The sequence below is a fragment of the Doryrhamphus excisus genome, chromosome 15 (assembly GCF_030265055.1).
Source record: "Doryrhamphus excisus isolate RoL2022-K1 chromosome 15, RoL_Dexc_1.0, whole genome shotgun sequence".
Lineage (NCBI taxonomy): Eukaryota > Metazoa > Chordata > Actinopteri > Syngnathiformes > Syngnathidae > Doryrhamphus > Doryrhamphus excisus.
The window spans coordinates 5,149,972-5,172,858 of NC_080480.1; the positions used below are offsets into that span (position 1 = coordinate 5,149,972).

At 43.2% G+C, this 22,887-nt stretch overlaps 1 long non-coding RNA gene across 1 annotated transcript in view; it reads right to left on the bottom strand.

The window, feature by feature from the left end:
* LOC131103126 (uncharacterized) overlaps positions 1-22,887 on the bottom strand; it is a 72,324-nt gene that overhangs the window by 9,122 nt on the left and 40,315 nt on the right. Inside the window, exon 2 of the long non-coding RNA XR_009119562.1 lies at positions 18,328-18,384. This is a non-coding gene — a long non-coding RNA (uncharacterized LOC131103126). The remainder of the gene's footprint in view (positions 1-18,327; positions 18,385-22,887) is intronic.

The following is a 22,887-nucleotide window of genomic DNA, read 5'->3' on the forward strand; positions in this document are numbered from 1 at the left end:
GCTAAGCCTCCAGATGAGGTAATGCTTAAGAGGCCTGGCAAAGCCCGGCCGAGGGCTGCTCGGGTCTTGATTAGCTGGAGGGTAGGGGCTCTTTTTCTAATATCGGACGCCCCTTTGTGTGGTGAGATTAGTTCCTTATGAAAAAAACGCCCCTGCTGACACGCCTGATGGGATCGGAGCCTCCTGCCCGCTTCATCGTCTCGTGTATAAGCTCTCTACACAAGGCGGGTATGATCAACTATGACGCTGGACACTCTCAGGAGTAAATAAACATACAAATGCCTCCTCATGGGGCATCCTCTTTTCCACAGCTAACATATGTCAGTCACATGGCTGAGACGGTTGAGACGGACATGCCATGGTTGAGACGGACATGCCATGGCTGAGACGGGCGTGCCATGCCATGGTTTAAATGGACATGCCATGGCTGAGACGGACATGCCATGGCTGAGACGGACATGCCATGGCTGAGAAGGACATGTCATGGCTGGGACAAACATGCCATGGCTGAGATGGACATAACACGGCTGAGACGGACATAACACGGCTGAGACGGACATGCCATGGCTGCCATGGTTGAGACGGACATGCCATGGCTGAGATGGACATGCCATGGCTGAGATGGACATGCCATGTCTGAGACGGACATGCCATGGCTGAGACAAACATGCCATGGCTGAGACAAACATGCCATGGCTGAGACAAACATGCCATGGCTGCGACGGTTGAGACGGACATGCCATGGTTGAGACAAACATGCCATGGCTGCGACGGTTGAGACGGACATGCCATGGTTGAGACAGACATGCCATGCCTGAGACGGACATGCCATGTCTGAGATGGACATGTTATGGCTGAGACGGACATGCCATGTCTAAGATGGACATGTTATGGCTGAGACGGACATGCCATGTCGAGATTGACATGCCATGGCAGTGACGGACATGCCATGGCAGTGACGGACATGCCATGGCAGTGACGGACATGCCATGGCTGAGACAGACATGCCATGGCTGAGACGGACATGCCATGGCTGAGACGGGCGTGCCATGCCATGGTTTAAATGGACATGCCATGGCTGAGACGGACATGCCATGGCTGAGACGGGCGTGCCATGCCATGGTTTAAATGGACATGCCATGGCTGAGACGGACATGCCATGGCTGAGACGGACATGCCATGGCTGAGACGGACATGCCATGGCTGAGACGGACATGTCATGGCTGGGACAAACATGCCATGGCTGAGACGGACATAACACGGCTGAGACGGACATAACACGGCTGAGACGGACATGCCATGGCTGCCATGGTTGAGACGGACATGCCATGTCTGAGACGGACATGCCATGGCTGAGACAAACATGCCATGGCTGCGACGGTTGAGACGGACATGCCATGGTTGAGACAAACATGCCATGGCTGCGACGGTTGAGACGGACATGCCATGGTTGAGACAGACATGCCATGCCTGAGACGGACATGCCATGTCTGAGATGGACATGTTATGGCTGAGACGGACATGCCATGTCGAGATTGACATGCCATGGCAGTGACGGACATGCCATGGCAGTGACGGACATGCCATGGCTGAGACAGACATAACACGGCTGAGACGGACATAACACGGCCGACACGGACATAACACGGCTGACACGGACATGCCATGGCTGAGACAGACATGCCATGGCTGAGACGGACATAACACGGCTGAGATGGACATAACACGGCTGAGATGGACATGCCATGGCTAAGACACACATGCCATGGCTGAGACGCACATGCCACGGCTGAGACAAACATGCCATGGCATGGGGCATCCTCTTTTCCACAACTAACATATGTCAGTCACTTTATCGACTTCAATGAAAATCACATGGTGGACCACATCTAGCTGATAATGTTGGAAAAAAAAAAACATGACGAATCCGAGGGGATTTATTCCAAGTAGCACCGTAAAGACAACTGAGGCTTTAGGGATGATTTCAATTATTTGATATGATTTCTGATGGTCCATTAGCTCACAATAAAGCTGCCACTTTAGGAGATGTGTAAACAGGGACTTGCAAACAAACCCCTCTGAACCTTTTTCCAGATGCCTAATTGCCTCTCAATTAGAGACTTTTCCTACATGAAGCTCATTTAAAAGTTTCAAACTGCACAATATCTGTCAAACACACAAAGTAAGTGGCCGCTGTATACACACACCGACACACACAAAAGGCACAAAAACCAGTCAGGGACACTGGCACAACCTTGCGCCAGTGGTCCCTTTAAACCAGTCATGTGAAACGAGGCGTTTCTTTCTGCAAATCAGATTACATCTTCAAGCTGAGGTCTGCAGGTCCAAACACACTTTTTTTTTTTTTTTTTTGCCTTCTTATTTCATCTAAACTATAAGCATCGGTAGAATACTCATAAGAAATAGCCAGCAATATGCTGTTATAAAGCATAGTCAAAGTGAATCATTTTCTTTGTCAAACATAATCACAGAGGTCCGTGCTTTCATAGCAGAGCTCGGCAAAGGAATGAGGCACTTGCAGCGGCATGTTTTGGCAGGAATGCAAAAGATAGATAGATGAACGAATAATTCTTCTATTCAGGTTACGACTACAGTACAATCTCGATTGACACCGTGAGAGGTATGACTTGTTTGTTATTGTGATTGTAGTTTGCAGTGTTGGGGGAAAGTCCTGTGTCTTGACATGAGGGTTCAAAATGACAGTTATGACAACTATGGTATTAATGGCACAGTCCACTCCAGTATCCAAATTGATATATTTTTTTTTAAACCACATTTTGTTTTCCCAGGAAATTGTCTTGGAGATATGTCATGGTTCTTCTGTTGTGACCAAACATCCTATTTTATACCACATTGTCATGGTTGTCCTGTTTTGTTTTTGGGTTTTCTATAAAAAAGCAATGAAAATGTCCTGAGTTTCATTCTTTTTTTCGTTGTGGCATTAACTTGACCGGTATTAGGAAAATCTGTTGCATGTGACTTAAGAGGTTGCGGGGGTGGGGGTGCCGCAACAAGGCCAAAGAAAAAGCAAAACATTGGAGTTACTGGGAATGCCACGCACAATGGGAGTTCAGGTTTCAAAGGGCACATTTTCCCCTAAAGTATTGGTTGTGTACAAAAACTTGCATTTGATCTTAGGTTCCTTCGGGGTTCTGGTTTTGAACGTTCTTCCTTCGGAATTTGTGTTTCTATGTATTTCTATGGGGCTGCACGGCGGTCGAGTGGTTAGCGTGCAGACCTCACAAGTCGTTACGAGGCAAACGACGCAATTTGTTGAGATGGGAGAAGGCACTTGGAATAGAGACATGGGAAGTGACTAGCCCTGTGGTGCCCAAAGTGCGGTCCGGGGGCCGTTTCGCAAACTATAATAATAAAAGGTTAAATTGCAAAAAAATCTATATAATTATGAGAATACAGTCTAAATATTTATATTTATTATTGACCTGTGGCCTATAATGATATAATTACAAAAATATAATTCAAAAGGAGTAGGAAGAAGCAAATTTTTGCTTCATCAGTTTATCATTGATGAAGCCTGTCACACATGTACACCCATGAAGCCTAATCCAGTCAAGAGTCAATATCACAATAGTGTCCCTGCAGAATCTGACGCTCCTTTAGACCTTTATTCTGACCTGAACAATTCCAACACCGTACAGCAGGGGTGGGAAAACTATGCCAGTTGCTTTCTAAGTATTTCAACTTTTAAATTTCAAAAAATTCAATTTTGTAGTAGGGCCACACCCAATATTTAGTATCTTTGTTTAAGAGTCGATCTAAAAAAACGACCTTTTCTGGATAAGCGGCAGAAAATGAATGAATGAATGTATTTCTATGCATAGAATACTTATAGAACATATTGGAATTATACAGCATCTTTGAGTTTCTCATTGATGGGTTGAGTGTCCTGGTTTTTGGTTGTCAAAAACAGGCTTACTGGATCCATTTCTTACCCCTTAGGGTTACTCCTCTCGTCTATTAAGATATACACATCTCAGTATTAATATGCTGTACATACAGGACTATACACTGTACTTTTGATACAAATTGGGTATTGGATCTAACAACTCATTGCCTACCTGAACGTCCATATGCAATTACGTTTTATGTCGTTCAATCTGCGTTGAACTGTAAAAACTTGGACTTAATCAAAGCCAGACTACCGGAGGAAGTACGGAAGAAGTCTTTCCCGACCAGACTTAAATGAGGTTCCATGCTTCTAATCAGAAAGCCATTCAACAACATCAATGTATCCATCAGGGCTAATCAACAAGCAAACGTTGAAAGAAGTCAAGTACTTATTTATCAATTTAAAAAAACAATCACTGCGGTCTTTGCGTTCATCGTAATGAAGAAAATCCTACACACACGCCGTGTGGTAACGTTTGCCCTTAGTGTTTTTTTCCTTTACAGTGAAGCGTCAGCAAAGCTCAACTCAAGTTCAACTGGGGGGGGGGGTACGATCAGTCTATCTTCACAATGACACCTGAGATGACCGGCAATGGCGACTGGCGAGGAAACAGCAGGACGGCGCCCTAGTTAAGACTGCCATGGATGCCATGGATAAAAGGACAGGAAAGAGTGGAGGGGAGACGGGGGGTGGGGGGGGGTAAAGCTGGTCGTGGTTCTAGTTACAACAGGAAGAGCTCTCTCAACCCTCAGATCACCTGCCACACCTGCAAAGGCCAGGATATGGTTCAGTCCGATGCTGCCAGCGGAATGCGGCTAACAATCGGTCACCTGCGTTTCAGGTAAGACCTCCACATGTGGTACCCTCTATAGTTCCTGTGGTCTCAAGTCTTAGTAGGGTTTTATCATTGGAATAAAAAGATTCCATTGCAGGGATAATAGTGAGGTAGCCTGTGTCATGTACTGTAACTACAGAGGCATTCAAGGACTTACAAGAAGTACAGTAGAACCTCCAAACACAAACTGTTTGAAGTTCCAGCAACATGAGGAAAAAATGTTGTGGTATGTCTGTCTAAGCCATGGCATGTCCGTCTCAGCCATGACATGTTTGTCTCAGTCATGTCATGTCCGTCTCAGCTGTGTTATGTCCATCTAAGCCATGGCATGGCATGGCATGTCCGTCTCAGCCATGGCATGTTCATCTAAGCCATGGCATGTCCGTCTCAACCATGGCATGTCCGTCTCAGCCATGGCATGTCCGTCTCAACCATGGCATGTCCGTCTCAGCCATGGCATGTCCGTCTCAGCCATGGCATGTCCGTCTCAGCCATGGCATGTCCGTCTCAGCCGTCTTATGTCCGTCTCAGCCGTGTTATGTCCGTCTCAGCCGTGTTATGTCCATCTCAGCCGTGGCATGTCCGTCTAAGCCGTGGCATGTCCGTCTAAGCCATGGCATGTCCGTTTCAGCCGTGTTATGTCCGTCTCAGCCATTGCATGTCCATCTCAGCCATGGCATGGCATGCCCGTTTCAGCCATGGCATGTCCGTCTCAGCCGTGGCATGTCCGTCTCAGCCGTGGCATGTCCGTCTCAGCCGTGGCATGTCCGTCTCAGCCGTGGCATGTCCGTCTCAGCCGTGGCATGTCCGTCTCAGCCGTGGCATGTCCGTCTCAGCCATGGCATGTCCGTCTCAGCCATGGCATGTCTGACTGAGCCGTGTTATGTCCGTGTCAGCCATGGCACATCCGTCTAGCCATGGCATGTCCGTCTCAGCCATGGCATGTCTGTCTTAGCTGTGTTATGTCCGTCTCAGCCATGGCATGTCCATCTAAGCCATGGCATGGCATGTCCGTCTCAGCTGTGTTATGTCCGTCTCAGCTGTGTTATGTCCGTCTCAGCCATGGCATGTCCATCTAAGCCATGGCATGGCATGTCCGTCTCAGCTGTGCTATGTCCGTCTCAGCTGTGTTATGTCCGTCTCAGCCATGGCGTGTCTGTCTCAGCCATGGTATGTCGGCTGGGCTCTGCTGTTTTAGTAGTCAGTCTCCATGCAAGGTGAAAGGTCATGCAATCTAATGTCATGTCTCATAATATTACTGATGCCTAGTGATCACAACACTACATATAACTTGTCTTTCAATATTGTTTTACAAATACTAGGCCATAGTCAACCAAGCAATCATTTATGAATTAATTATTGTGACATAACGAGGGACGACTGTGCTTGGTTCAAAGTAAGGCATTCAAGGTCCATTTTGACCCCCCCCCCCCCTTCCTAGCCAGATAAAGGGTTAACATGCACACAACACAAGGGTCAAATAAAGCACAGTGTAGTATCTTCATCTGGAGTGTATTTCCTGCCCGAGGGCTACGCGTTCCTTAACACAGAAAGACCAGCATTTCAGGACAAAGCCATGAACTTCTAATTCAAATTCCAAAAGGGCGGCTTATGTCGGTTTAGAATGCAAGCTCGTTGTTTGTCATTCTCTTACCAAGAAGCAAGATATGCACAATCATCAGTGTCGGAGGGGGGGTCCAAAGTTCAGTTTGGAAGGGAAATTCAAGAGGGTAATAAAATTACAGCAAGCAGCTCATTCAAAGGACAAATTAGACTGCCTTCCATGCTTTTTCCTGGGAAAAAAAAGTGTCAAATTTTACAGGCTGACAAGTGAAGAGACAGTTATATTGTGCAACAACAGAGGAGGGTTATTATCTTGTCTGCACCAAAATGACGCCAATTGATTGTCGGCCATTTTTATTTGAAAGCAGCAGAGAGAGAGTAGCAAGCAGCCGTGCCCACGGGAGCTGTGAAATGTTAGTTTTGGAGTCAAGGTAAACAGCCTCTCCCATGGTGGGCCTGTACCCTACACAGAGTAAGCACATGTTTCCCATTGTGGTTAAAAGGGAAGGGGATTAACGTGGAGTGCAGCAAGAGCCACAGTCATACACCCCATGGTGGGATCAGAGTGCTGCTGGGGTCTTTCAGGACTGCTGATGCAGCCTGGTTGTGGAAGTGGATGGTGCACGGGGAGAAGTCATCCCTAGATCTAGCCGACAAACCAGTCAGGGTCCTCTAGAGGTCAGATTTGAGGGGTCATACATGTCAACATGTATGAAGATGTAAGAATCATGAAGATATAAAATCTATAAAAAGAACCAAAGAACGAAAACAAAACATCTGGCTTTGTCCCGGAACCTCTGAGTCAAACAGACCGCATGCAGGTAGCACAGCGGACACTTTAAGGCAAGAGACTGTGACTGTGCAGCCAATTAAAGGACAATTTAAAAAGGCAAAACGTGCAACGGGCCATTGAGGAAGATATGCATAGTGGAGCATATCTGCGTTTACCACAAAAGCTGCCAATTAAGTACCACCCCATGACACTTACACCCCATCACACTCGACTGGAAAGCCCTCAGAAAAAAAGTCTTGCTGTACTGCGTAAGGTAGGGCCACACCCAATATTTAGTATCTTTGTATCTTTAAGAGTCAATCTAAAAAAAAAAGACCTTTTCTGAATCTGCTTGTTAAAATGCGTGAAGGAATTAATGTTACAGAATGGAGAGAAGAAAATGTTGGTTATCAGAGGGAAAACTGAGCAAATCGATGAACATAAAAACTCTCTAAATTAAGAGGTGCACGCTGGAAAAAGGTCGAATGAAGAACACATGATGCCTAATCCAGTCAATAGCACAATAGTGTCCCTGCAGAATCTGACGCTCCTTTAGAACCTGAACAATTCCTACACCGTACAGCAGGGGTGAGAAAACTACGGCCCGAGGCCACATGCGGCCCACCAATCCCGTCCGCCAGTTGCTTTCTAAGTATTTCAACTTTTAAATTTTAAGAAATTAAATTTCGTAGTAGGGCCACACAATCCAGTCAATAGCACAATAGTTTCCCTGCAGAATCTGACGCTCCTTTAGAACTTTATTCCGCCCTGAACAATTCCAACACCGTACAGCAGGGGTGGGAAAATTATGGCCCGAGGCCACGTGCGGCCCACTGATCCCGCCCACCAGTTGCTTTCTAAGAATTTCAACTTTTAAATTTCAAGAAATTCAATTTCGTAGTAGGGCCACACAATCCAGGCAATAGCACAATAGTGTCCCTGCAGAATTTGACGCTCCTTTAGAACTTTATTCTGACCTGAACAATTCCAACACCGTACAGCAGGGGTGGGAAAACTATGGCCCAGAGGCCACATGCGGCCCACCAAGCGTTTCAATCCAGCCCGCCAGTTGCTTTCTAAGTATTTCAACTTTTAAATTTCAAGAAATTCAATTTCGTAGTAGGGCCACACCCAATATTTAGTATCTTTGTTTGAGAGTCAATCTAAAAAAATGACCTTTTGTGGATCTGCTTGTTAAAATGAGCTGAAGGAATTAATGTTACCGATGCAGAGAAGTAAATGTTGGTTATCAGAGGGAAAACTGAGCAAATACAGTACAGTACAAAGTACAGTATCAAACAGGAAACATACAGTGACCTGTTATTGTACTGTAAATAACACACTCCACTGTGTTTATTCATGTATGGTAGAATCTGTTCCTACCTTGAAGACTTCTGGTGTTTTGAAAAACAGTTTTCTGTTGTTTTAATTCACAATGGGCAAAATGTATGGGTCAAATAGTTAGCATGTCAATTTTTGTGATTATTAGCATGTCAATTTTTGCGATTATTAACAAGCTTTCAGACGTTTTTAAAAAACATAAAAGCTCTCTAAATCAAGAGGTGGAATGAAGAACACATGATGCCTAATGCAGTAAATTGTCAATAACACAATAGTGTCCCTGCAGAATCTGACGCCCCTTTATTCTGACTTGAACAATTATATATACTATACTACTATATATATATATATATATATATATATATATATATATATATATATATATATATATATACTATACTACACAATACAGCAGGGGTGGGCAAACTACGGCCCGGGGGCCACGTGTGGCCCACCAAGCATTTGAATCCGGCCCGCCAGTTGCTTTCTAAGAATTTCAACTTTTGAATTTCAAAACATCAAATTTCGTAGTAGCGCAACACCAAATATTTAGCATCTTTGTTTAAGAGTCAATCTAAGAAAATGACCTTTTCTGGATCTGCTTGTTAAAATGTGTGAGGGAATTAATGTATGGGTCAACTAGTTAGCATGTCAATTTTTGTGATTTCTAACAAGCTTTCACAAGTTAAAAAAAAACCCATAAAAACTCTAAGTCAAAAGGTGCACGCTGGAAAAAGGTGGAATGAACAACACATGAAGCCTAATCCAGTCAAGGATTAGGAGCGGGCAAATATGACCAATAATAAACAAATGACTAACATTCCCAGTATGTGTGGTTACAAGCCCCAAGGCTCCAAGAGACCCCAACAGGGTCTGGATCCAATCCCTGCTGTTTATCAGTGTGAGTAGACGCCGCCACTTGTGAAACCTCGACAGAAAGCACTCTAGGGACAAAGTCCAACCCCCGAAATCCATCAGTCTTCATCAGATCTAAAAGCTTTTACAGTACACGACCCTATCCTAATCATCGGTCAAGTAAGTTTACCCATTTACGCAATAACAACATTTGACTATTTCCCCAAACTAAACCAGTCGGCGTAATCACCGAGTTATTAATCCACATGAAGCAACTCCTGACTGTAAAAGGAGTCATCAATCTCAAACACATTTTGTAATCACTTTTAGAGCCAAACCGCAAACGCCGAGTCAATAAGAAAACCACTAGACCAACATCTACCCCTTAACAATATTTAGAAATGGGGGTACTACAGGGTCATGTTCAAGGGCAAGGAAGGGGGGGTTACCTTAACAATTTAAGAATGGAGGAGTGGTGTTATTGGCTAGCATATTGCTTGTTTGGTTGTGTGCTGCCAAGGAGATGATTGCAGCACGTTGAAGATGGACGACGTATGACTTTGACTGTTAACAGATGTGCTAATTAATAACGTGTCATGAAAACTGAAGCACTGAAAGACACAGCCAAAGTTCTTCAGACCAAAAAAAGTACTAGTTGAGACTAAATCAACAGCGCCTCTGCTGGTTGTGGTCAAGTAGAGCAGAATTTGGACAAAAAACGACAAAAATCCTACTGAATTGCGCCACCCTGTTTCTGTTATGTTGACAGAGGTACAATAGTGTCACGGCAGAATCTGACGCTCCTTTAGAACTTTATTCTGACCTGAACAATTCCAACATCGTACAGCCGGGGTGGGAAAACTACGGCCCGAGGCCACATGCGGCCCACCAATCCTGCCCGCCAGTTGCTTTCTAAGAATTTCACCTTTTAAATTTCAAGAAATTCTATTTCGTAATAGGGCCACACAATCGAGTCAATAGCACAATAGTTGTCCCTGCAGAATCTAACGCTCCTTTAGAACTTTATTCTGACTTGAACAATTCCAACATCGTACAGCCGGGGTGGGAAAACTACGGCCCGAGGCCGCATGCGGCCCACCAATCCCGCCCGCCAGTTGCTTTCTAAGAATTTCAACTTTTAAATTTCAAGAAATTCAATTTCGTAGTAGGGCCACACAATCCAGTCAATAGCACAATAGTGTCCCTGCAGAATCTGACGCTCCTTTAGAACTTTATTCTGACTTGAACAATTCCAACATCGTACAGCCGGGGTGGGAAAACTACGGCCCGAGGCCGCATGCGGCCCACCAATCCCGCCCGCCAGTTGCTTTCTAAGAATTTCAACTTTTAAATTTCAAGAAATTCAATTTCGTAGTAGGGCCACACAATCCAGTCAATAGCACAATAGTGTCCCTGCAGAATCTGACGCTCCTTTAGAACTTTATTCTGACTTGAACAATTCCAACACTGTACAGCCGGGGTGGGAAAACTACGGCCCGAGGCCACATGCGGCCCACCAATCCCGCCCGGCAGTTGCTTTCTAAGAATTTCAACTTTTAAATTTCAAGAAATTCAATTTCGTAGTAGGGCCACACAATCCAGTCAATAGCACAATAGTGTCCCTGCAGAATCTGACGCTCCTTTAGAACTTTATTCTGACCTGAACAATTCCAACACCGTACAGCAGGGGTGGGCAAACTACGGCCCAGGGGCCACATGCAGCCAACCAAGCGTTTGAATCTGGCCCGCCAGTTGCTTTCTAAGTATTTCAACTTTTAAATTTCAAGAAATTCCATTTCGTAGTAGGGCCACACAATCCAGTCTATAACACAATAGTGTCCCTGCAGAATCTGACGCACCTTTAGAACTTTATTCTGACCTGAACAATTCCAACACCGTACAGCAGGGATGGGCAAACTACGGCCCAGGGGCCACATGCGGCCCACCAAGCGTTTGAATCCTGTCCGCCTGTTGCTTTGTAAGTATTTCAAAAAATTCAATTTCGTAGTTTGCTCTGGTCTGATGTTTAAAGTGCTCCTGAAAAAAGGGACATGAGAACAAACAGCTGATAGTATGACACTTTTATAGATAAAATTAGACAAATAATTCAATGCGGATTGTTTTTTTATTAGCGTAAAATAGTGTGTGTGTGTGTGTTAAATATATATTCCGGCCCCCCAGACAATTTTGTTAACTAACAAAAAGTTTGCCCACCCCTACCTTACAGTATACTGTATATATCTCCAACTCACTCTCTTCCTCATTGTCACTCGACTCCAGCAAGGGGCATTCAGGGACACTTTTTTTTTGGTAAAAACAATGATATTGGATATCGGCACTAAATCCAACCTTAACTTCTCCAAGCTTCAATATGACTGTGTTAGTGCGTGTGATGAGCCAGTCACTTTAATCCACCTATTTTGTTCTGAATCAGTGTGACAAAAAAGTCGAAACGACGGCGTGTTGCCTTCTCCGCCTGTCTGGCCCACAATGCTTTTTGCATGCTGAGCTCAAGAGATCCACCAAAGCCTGAAGGACTTTTCCTTCACAACCCCAAGCTGGTTTTCCCTCTAGCACAAAAGCCATCTGGGGTGCGACTTGAGAGACTTAGATACAAAATAACTCTTTCAATCGGGGGGGGGGGGGCTCTGCGTGCTTCAGATTGCAGGGGCGCTGAGGTCGACGCCGCCAACACCCCACACCACCACCACCGCTGCGGCCATTCCAATCCTGGTCTACATGACTGACTCCGACTGAAAGCCCAACACGGCACAAAAGTGCTTCAACAGAAAGACCACCTGCTCATCAAACTAAATTGCACTCAGCAAGAGCGATGGGGGAATAGAGAAAATGAAAAAAAAATGAAGGTGTATGACAGGGATGGGGACAAATGAACACAAAGAAATACATGTCTGTGATCTTGGCAAACAAAAGAAAAAATTGCGCTTCGGCAGGCGCGACACCTGAGGGTCAAAATCGGCATAAGATCCCACTCAGCGCTGTTTGTACGCGAGTATGTGCATAAAGCTTCCATCAGTTCCCACGAGAGGTGCACACTTCTACCTTTCAGCCTTTCATCTTGGCTTCTTTTGTGTTCCGCTGCACTTGTTTTTTGTGTTGTCTGGCTCCTACAATTGACTGTTATTATTCCAAGCAGCATTATCTTTATTAATGCCACAGGCCTCCTCCGGACAGAGCGCCAGGTCTGGTCAGAACTGCGACCAATTTTCCCCCTGAGATAAAAGCTCAGCGGAGAGCTGTGTGCCAGCCAGACAGCTCGGACAGGCCTTCATCCTCTCGACTCGTTCTTGGAGAGAGGTAGAACGGATGTGGCTTTCATCTTGGCGCTCGGATCACAGGAAAAAAAAAAAAAAACATCACTCGCCATTTCAGCTTTTGTCAGAACAAACTGAGATTATTATTAGACTGAAAATTGAACACCAACCGGCGCAGTTAATGACGGCCAGCCGGGGCCATTTCCCAAAAGTCAGTCATGCATGATGAGTTGTTTTAAAGACGGTGTGGAGAGCTGACGTGTGGCCAGGGCCCCCTCCGGGGGGCTGAGCCGGGCCAACGAGCGGCCAGAACCTCGGCTTAGTGCCTCGAGCCCACCCCGCTCGCTCCGCTGGTCACACAGCATCAGCTCCCGTCCCCAGCTCGGACACTGATTTATGGGACAGGAGGATTACGGACAAGCCAGCCGTGAGGACCACCCAGATGGTGGCACAGGGTGAGAGACCCCCACGGGCATACACAACTCATACGTAAAACAAATGAAGACTTACTTGCACATGCCGGACACCATGACAAACAAAAATATTAAAAACATAAAAATATGACTGTTTCTTTACTTTATTTGCGTTTTATTTAACCTACAAATGCAATGTTATTTAACCTACACATTTGTAATGGTCATGGTTTTATTTCATTTGAACATGCATCAGATTACAATTGAGTGCATCCCATAATCAGTTCACAGTTCCACATGTCCAAAAGGAGTAGGAAGAAGCAAAGCTTATTAAATCCTACCCCTCCATCTGGTACTTTTACAATCAGTAACTGTTACATTTGTTCACTTCCTGCCTTTCTGATATAATTCAAATGTTTATTTTTTCATTTCAAAGTATTGTTTTTTATTAATTAATTATTTTTTTAATTAATTAATAAAAATTAATAAATTTTATATAATTTATTAATTCATTAATATTAATTATATTAATTATTTTTCCATTTTTATTTTTATTTTTATTTTTATTTTTATTTTATTTTTAAGTGAAAATAATGTTTTACATTTGAAGTCACATAAAACCATTTAAATGAATTATTCATTTTTAAGACTTTTAAGACAGGAAACTAATTCACACGTGGATCCGTTTATGATTGGCCATCGTAATACAGTTTAAGTTTTTTTTTTTTTGTCCCGTACCGAAGTATGAGGTGATATGACCATACAATGACATAATGAGTACCATAGTAACTGTCAATAGAGTGACAGTTGTAGGTTAAATAAAAGTAAAATAAAGTAAAGAAACAATCAAGTCAAACAATCATTATGACCTTGAAGAGAGGAGGCTTTTCCTTCGTGATATTTGAGCGTTTCGCAAACAAGTGATGGAGATGATGACTTATATGATGTTTGTTATGACATCATTAAAAAGTCTTTCCATTATAGGGACTGTTAAAAAATAACTGCCCACAAACGTAATACAAATCTGCAGCTTTGAATGTAATAATCCCGCAAATGTAATAAATTTCCCACAAACGTAATAAAATTTGCGCACTGCAATTGTAATACTGAATTTCCTGCAAATGTAATACCTATTATATTTGCAGGAAATTATTACATTTTGTATGTGGGCGTACATGTGCGTTTTAGTTACAGTATATTATTGTATGTGTGATTTTGTGTGTATAAGAAATAATCAAAAGAAATAAAATATAAATATAAATAAAATATTAAATATAATAATAATAATAATTAAAAAACAAAAAGAACAAAAAAATAAAAACTATTGCAATTATCACAATTATGTTATCTTTTTAATTTTAAATTAATTATAATTTAATAATTAAAGATTCCTCTAATGTATAATAATATTATATAATATATAATATAATATATAGAATAATATTTTTTCCACAAAAAAAGAAAAAAAAGAATAATCTTGTTAAAATCCTCAAATTGACATCTACACCTTCTCCCTCATTAGAAGAAGAAAGAACAAACAACAACAACTACCCAAAACATCATTATTTTGTCTCATATTACATTTGTGGGAAGTTATTACATTTACAGATTTTCACTTTTAACTATTACATTTGCAGGAAAATTCAGTATTACGTTTGCAGTAGGCACATTTTATTACATTTGTGGGAAATGTATTACATTTGCGGGATTATTACATTCAAAGCTGCAGATTTGCATTACCTTTGTGGGCAGTTATTACGTTTGCGGTTGTAACAGGGACCCTTTAAGAGAGAAAGTGTGCTCTTCTGTGATGATGGTCAGTGTTCTTCTTACAAACAGCACCAGGATCCTCAGTTTATCCAAAAGGAGACTGAGGGCAGCAGTGAAATGGAACCCGGAGACTATGGAGTATGAGCATCAGGAGTTTCTGGTAGTGCTTCAGCTTTGGTTGTCTTTTTTGAGCGTTGACACTGCACACACTTGAGCTGGGTGGCCTGAACATGAAAAGCGGTGCAGGGCCGTTTGTCATTGCTCTGTTAACCACTCAAGTGGGAGGCATTAGCTCACTTGAGGCTTCCTCCTCGTTGCCGCAAAGCTCATCAGAATTCATACAAAATCCCCAGGATACAGCAGATTAGAGAAGGGATTCAGTCACGTTGTGTTATTTTGATTGGGTCTTTATAAATATAGTATGCACAATTGCAGCAAGTGATGTGGCACGGTGATTCAACACGGACAGCTCGTTCAAGCACTGCTCTCATTTATCGTGCTTAATCGTTTTCTCATCTTCCCCCCCCAAGCCTGAGCGGAATGAAATAGAAAAAGAGGAAAAGAGGAAGAATAGCAGATATTTGTCACTTGCCTGGGGGGCTAAGCAGAACCCCGCCACGCACGGCGGTCGGATGAGCTCAACAATAAGACTCAGTGACAAATCGGACGTGGTGCATTCCTTGTGCAAACACGGGGCCTCATAAAGGGGGACAGGTAGGCAAACACTCACCTGCCCTGAGCTAACAACGCATGTGGAGGCCAAACGTGCACCGACACATGCGCACACTCGCTTGTCGATATGTGGAGACAGTGTTAGGATGGAAATCGGTCAGGGACAGAAGCTGATTAAATGTTTCTTCCAGACAAAAATGACTATTTCGCTTAAATGATTTTCACCTTTAGTGTCAAAAATGCAAATATCACGCTCAAATGTTTAAGAACATTCCCGCAAAGTAGCATTATTTATATAATACTTTTGTAGTTAGAGCACAGAAATCCTGTTTATATGATTTTTAACAGTATTAGAGCCCCCTAGAAATGAAATAACACCCCTACAGTCATCTTTTCACTCCTATTACCCAATATAGTAGACACAACTAATAATGAAACAAAGCTTTGTCTTTAAATATATATTTAAATAACTTTAAATTATTAAATTAAATTATTAAAATAACTAAAAATTGTAAAAAAAAATAAGTACAATAAAACAAAAAAATAAAAAAAATGCATATATATAACAAAAACAAAAGTCAATTAAATTATTAAAATAACTAAAAAATATAAAAATAAGTAAAATAAAACAAGAAAATAAACATCAAAAAATGCATATATAACAAAAACAAAACAGTCAATTAAATTATTAAAATAACTAAAAATTATAAAAATAAGTAAAATAAAACAAAAAAATTAAATAGCAAAAAATGCATATATAACAAAAACAAAACAGCAAATATGGGAAAAACACAGCAAAAAGGCACAATGTAAAAAGAAAATGCTACAATGCGGATATTAATAACTAATAATAAATCAAAGCTTTGCCAAGAATAATACTTTCAATATTTATGTTTTAATATTGCACTTTTTTTTTTTTTTTTTTTAGAATTTTTACAAATTAAAAAAATTACAAAAATATCAAAGTGGACCCCTGCGTTTTTTTTGGAGGTTTCAGGAAAAACTTTGCAGGAAAAAATGAGCACTTGTGCCTTTAAATTAAAACATCAATACAAAGCAGAACCCGTAGCCCCTCCACCGCAGGCCCTACCCGGTTGGGGTGCGTCCTGTGCACTTCCTGGTCATGTGACTCCCACTAGTCATCTTTTGCTTGGAGGCTGAGAGGTGGAGGGCAAGGACAAGAACGAAGCGGAGAAAAAGGACATGGGCAGAGGCGGGGTTAATACTGTCAGTGGACACATGGGAGAAAACAAATTCCTGTCCCATCGCCATGGAGATGCGTCAACAGCATGCCGGCTGGGGGGGAAGAAGGAGGAGGCGGGAGGGGGAATTGGCAGAAGGGGGCACAGGCTGACCTGCTGTAGTTAACAATTCATCCCTGTATCCGGCTCCCAAATGATTGGGCAAACACGGAGTTCTGTGGAGTCAATAGGGCCTGCAAAAGGGGCTGAGAGGGGGACATCACCCCGGGGTTGACACGGCTGACAGGCACACACTGCTTAGTGGAGGGTGGCCCGGCTGACAGGAGGCGTGTGGGGCGGGGGGTGATGTGTCCAAGACCATTGAGTACTGTATGAGACAGTACATTAGCGGATGACTAACGTGGTTTTCTCCATCCATCCATCCATTTTCCTCCGCTTATCCGGGTCCGGGTCGCGGGGGCAACAGTCTTAGTATGGAAGCCCAGACTTCCCGGTCCCCGGCCACCTCCTCCAGCTCCACCGGGAGGACACCAAGGCGTTCCCAGGCCAGCTGTGAGACATAATCCCTCCAGCGTGTCCTAGGTCTGCCCCGGGGTCTTTTCCCGGTTGGGCATGCCCGGAACACCTCACCAGGGAGGCGTCCAGGAGGCATCCGGACTAGATGCCCGAGCCACCTCAACTGACTCCTCTCGATGTGAAGGAGAAGCGGCTCTACTCTGAGCCCCTCCTGAAAAATCAAGAGGAGGAACCGTACCTCGCCCGGATGTGGGATACCGGGACCTCACCCTGCAGCCAGGCCCGGGGGCCTTTTCCCGGCTGGGCATGCCCGGAACACCTCACCAGGGAGGCGTCCAGGAGGCATCCGGACTAGATGCCCGAGCCACCTCAACTGACTCCTCTCGATGTGAAGGAGAAGCGGCTCTACTCTGAGCCCCTCCTGAAAAATCAAGAGGAACCGTACCTCGCCCGGATGTGGGATACCGGGACCTCATCTTGGAGCCAGGCCCGGGGGCCTTTTCCCGGCTGGGCATGCCCGGAACACCTCACCAGGGAGGCGTCCGGGAGGCATCCGGACTAGATACCCGAGCCACCTCAACTGACTCCTCTCGATGTGAAGGAGAAGCGGCTCTACTCTGAGCCCCTCCCGAAAAATCAAGAGGAGGAACCGTAACTCGCCCGGATGTGGGATACCGGGGCCTCACTCTGGAGCCAGGCCCGGGGGAGGGGCTGGTGGTCGGGCCTTCACCCGTGGAGCCCGGCCGGGCCCAGCCCGAAGAAGCCACACAGGATCTCCCCCTCGTAGACCCACCACCTACGGGGGCAAGCATAAGGGTCCGGTGCATTGTGTGTTGGGTGGCGGTCAAGGGCGGATGCATAGGCGACCTGGTCTTCGGCGGCCAAATCTGGTTCTTGGGACATGGAACGTGGTTTTCTTTTTTTTTTAATTCATCATTCATCTTAACGTGATGACTGCATGGCTTTGAAGTCCCGAGCGGAGATACAAGCTTCATCTTTGCCAAAAACACCCATATGTCCTCCACACTCGCAATTAAGAATGTTATAAAGACGTGACGCCTCCTGATGACAGCCCGCTTATTCAGCACAAAGTTTTTTTTTACGGTACGCCGCATCAACAAGGAGACGCCGTCAACGCACTGAGATCATTCCCAGCGCCTTTTTTGGAGACGCGGTACTCACCATCTGATCTGTGACAGCCATTAACAGCTCATTCTTGTTGGAATTTGGAAGCCTTCACTGTGGAAAGAAGAGACGGCAAAGCGTCACACACTGACTGCACAGTATCAGGTTAAAGCAACAGTAAGGAATAATTGCTTGCTTGCCCCCTGGATCACCCCCAAAATGCGAGAAGTGGCATTTAGCTTGAAGAAAATGGGAGAAAATACTCATTAAAATATTCTAGTAGATATTCAACAGCACCAGAGGAGAAATTTTGGGTTGCGGGGGTGCTGGAGCCTATCCTAGCTGTGTTCGGGCGAGAGGCGGGGTACACCCTGGACTGGTGGCCAGCCAATCACAGGGCATATATAGACAAACAACCATTCACACTCACATTCATACCTATGGACAATTTGGAGTTGTTAATTAACCTAGCAAACCGGAGTCCCCGGAGAAAATCCAGAGATGGCCGAGAGTGGAATTGAACTCAGGTCTCCTAACTGTGAGGCTTGCGCGCTAACCACTCAGCAGCCTGGGTTAAGTCACATTCATTCATTCATTTTCTACCGCTTATCCTCACGAAGGTCGCGGGGTGCTGGAGCCTATCCCAGCTGTCTTTGGGCGAGAGGCGGGGTACACCCTGGACTGGTGGCCAGCCAATCACAGGGCACATATAGACAAACAACCATTCACACTCACATTCATACCTATGGACAATTTGGAGTCGCTAATTAACCTAGCATGTTTTTGGAATGTGGGAGGAAACCGGAGTACCCGGAGAAAAACCAGAGATGGCCGAGGGTGGAGTTGAACTCGGGTCTCCTAGCAGTGCGGCCTGCACGTTAACCACTCAACCACTGTGCAAACTGGTTTAAGTTACATTGTGAAAAGAAACTGCCAAAAAAAGTTTTATAAAAGCTGTCTCTTTGTTGCTAGGCGAACTTTAATCATCATTTTAGCATGCCACAAAGTTTGTATTGTAATTTGCATGCAAACAAAACACAAGGTGTCCTGGCAGGATGAAAAGTAGATGACGTGAAGTCGCCGTGGCAACCACAAAACCACACTTATTCTAATCATAAGCCAGCACAACCTCACGATAATTCTTAAATTGATACTTTAAGGATCCATTATTGCATATTGTTGCTTTAACTCTCTTTGAAGTGAAAAGTATGTCATGTGAGACCAGGATGGAAAATGGTGGACGCCAAAAGGAGCAGGTTCTTTACAGCGCTGCCTGGCAATAACGTGTCAGAGACAAAAATAAATAAGTCAAGCCAAGGGTGGATTTCATCAATGTCACCAAACGCAACGGGAACGGTTTTGTTGAAGTCAGCGTTTAACTTCATGCCCAGTCAGAAATCGGTATTCCCCCCAAAGAAACGGAGACCAAAATGCCATTATCCACGTGGCTGTCCCACTTTTCTGACCCGAAATATGGGAAGGGTGTGCTACTGGTTCTCTGGTGCGATTCACGTCAGAGCAGAACTGTGTGATCGTTTAAAAAAAAAAAAAAAGATATAAAGCGTCCATAAAGTGACGTCTTAACATGTGGCGGGAAATAAAAGAAGCGTAAAAATAGCAGATGTTCAGAGTCACTTCTGGAAAAGGTGTGTCGAGGAAGTTGTAGTCTAAATTTAGCGTATTTACCGCCATCAATTGAGTAAATTGAGCGGGCTGGCTCGGGAACGTGGAAAAAAAAAACGACAAGAAGACCTAAAGTAATATTTCTCATTGATTAGCATGAGCCAGACTTTTAATTGAAATTAATTCACTTATGTGTTAACTTAAGTGTTTAATTCTCATATAAGGATTATGCATCAAAAGTTTTTCTTTACTGAATATAAACCTAATACACCAGGGGTCTCAAACTCAATTTACCTGGGGGGCCACTGGAGCTAGGGTCTGAGCAAGGCTGGCCCGCATTTTTTTTCCCAAAAAAAAACAAAAACGCATTTATTAAAAAATAAAAATATACAAACTTTTCAGTGCTTTGGTTCCGATTTTCTACAATAAAAGCTTTGATAAAACATTCCACTGTTCTCAAATATCTTACTTTTTATTTTTCTGCTCAAAATAAGATGAAAAAAAAATCAAGAATAAAGAAAATCAATCAGTAATAAATAAATATAATAATAATAATAAAACGGCAAATAATAAAAACTTAAGAAACCACATATAGTTGGTGGGTAGACAAATTATTTTTTTCAGATTAAAATGAACAAAGCATTATTAGAGCCCTGTAGACATGACAAAACACGACTATAGTCACATTTATACTTTTTTTTATTTCCAACATATTGCGCAACTGCAGGGTCTTGAGACACATGTTAACTCGCAAACTAGAGAGCTAGCGACCTAAACGGTAGCCTTCAAGTTATTTCCTTTAAACTTAAATAGCCAAAAACTTACCACTTCCACACGGATAGGGAGGATAACTATTAACAGTTATTTAAACTTTAACATGAACATTAATCAAACGTAATAATTTTTTCTGGGTACATGATACCATACAGCATCCATATCAAACTTGCGCGGGCCGCAGTAACATTAAACTTTCATATCAAGGCAGGGGCCTCAAACTAGTGTCCTGCCTAGGTGTGTGTGTGTGTGGCAGTCTGGAGAGGATGCCTCCAGGCCAGGCTGAACAAGGAGCAAAGCAGAAGTCGCATGTCAGCTCTAAAGCATGCACGTATCTAAAAAACACAAGCGTAAACACGGACGATGTCAGGGATTACACACCCGAGATATCGCCGCAGGAAAGCCCGGGCAGGTGTAGCCATCAGGGCGGACGCATTCCCTCCCGTCTTTGCTTTTTTTTTTTTTTAATTCCGCCGTCTATCTGACTGACAGCTCATCCGCTTGCCTCATCTCTTTGACTGGATGACAGCCATGTAAACACATGCATGCCTTACTAGTCTAACACTAGTATACTACTAGTCTAACACTAGTATAGTACTAGTCTAACACTAGTATACTGCTAGTCTAACACTAGTATACCACTAGCATACTTTTAGTCTAACACTAGTATACTACTAGTATACCACTAGTATACCACTAGTATACCACAAGTATACCACAAGTATACCACTAGTATACCACTAGTATACCACTAGTATACTTTTAGTCTAACACTAGTCTACCACTAGTCTACCACTAGTATACTACTAGTCTACCACTAGTATACTACTAGTCTAACACTAGTATACTACTAGTATACCACTAGTATACCACTAGTCTACCACTAGTATACCACTAGTCTAACACTAGTCTAACACTAGTTTAACACTAGTCTAACACTAGTCTAACACTAGTATACTACTAGTCTACTACTAGTATAACACTAGTATACTACTAGTCTAACACTAGTCTAACACTAGTCTACCACTAGTATACCACTAGTCTAACACTATTCTACCACTAGTATACCACTAGTATACCACTAGTCTACCACTAGTCTACCACTAGTCTACCACTAGTCTACCACTAGTATACTACTAGTCTAACACTAGTATACTACTAGTCTACCACTAGTCTACCACTAGTATACCACTAGTCTAACACTAGTCTAACACTAGTATACTACTAGTCTACTACTAATCTAACACTAGTATACTACTAGTCTAACACTAGTCTAACACTAGTCTAACACTAGTCTACTACTAGTATACCACTAGTCTAACACTAGTCTAACACTATTCTACCACTAGTATACTACTAGTCTAACACTAGTATACTACTAGTCTACCACTAGTCTACCACTAGTCTACCACTAGTATACCACTAGTCTAACACTAGTCTAACACTAGTATAACACTAGTATAACTCTAGTCTAACACTAGTATACTACTAGTCTACCACTAGTATAACACTAGTACACTACTAGTCTAACACTAGTCTAACACTGGTCTACCACTAGTATACCACTAGTCTAACGCTAGTCTAACACTAGTATAACACTAGTATAACTCTAGTCTACCACTAGTATACTACTAGTCTACCACTAGTATACTTTTAGTCTAACACTAGTCTACCACTAGTATACTACTAGTCTACCACTAGTCTACCACTAATATACTACTAGTCTAACACTAGTATACTACTAGTCTACCACTAGTCTACCACTAGTCTACCACTAGTCTACCACTAGTCTACCACTAGTATACTTTTAGTCTAACACTAGTCTACCACTAGTCTACCACTAGTCTAACACTAGTCTAACTCTAGTCTAACACTAGTATACTACTAGTCTACTACTAGTCTACCACTAGTATACTACTAGTCTAGCACTAGTCTAACACTAGTCTACCACTAGTATACCACTAGTCTAACACTAGTCTAACACTAGTATACCACTAGTCTAACACTAGTCTAACACTAGTATAACTCTAGTCTACCACTAGTATACTACTAGTCTACCACTAGTCTACCACTCGTATAACACTAGTATACTACTAGTCTAACACTAGTATACTACTCGTCTAACACTGGTCTACCACTAGTATACTACTAGTCTACTATACTACTAGTCTACCAATAGTATAACACTAGTATACTACTAGTCTAACACTAGTATACTAC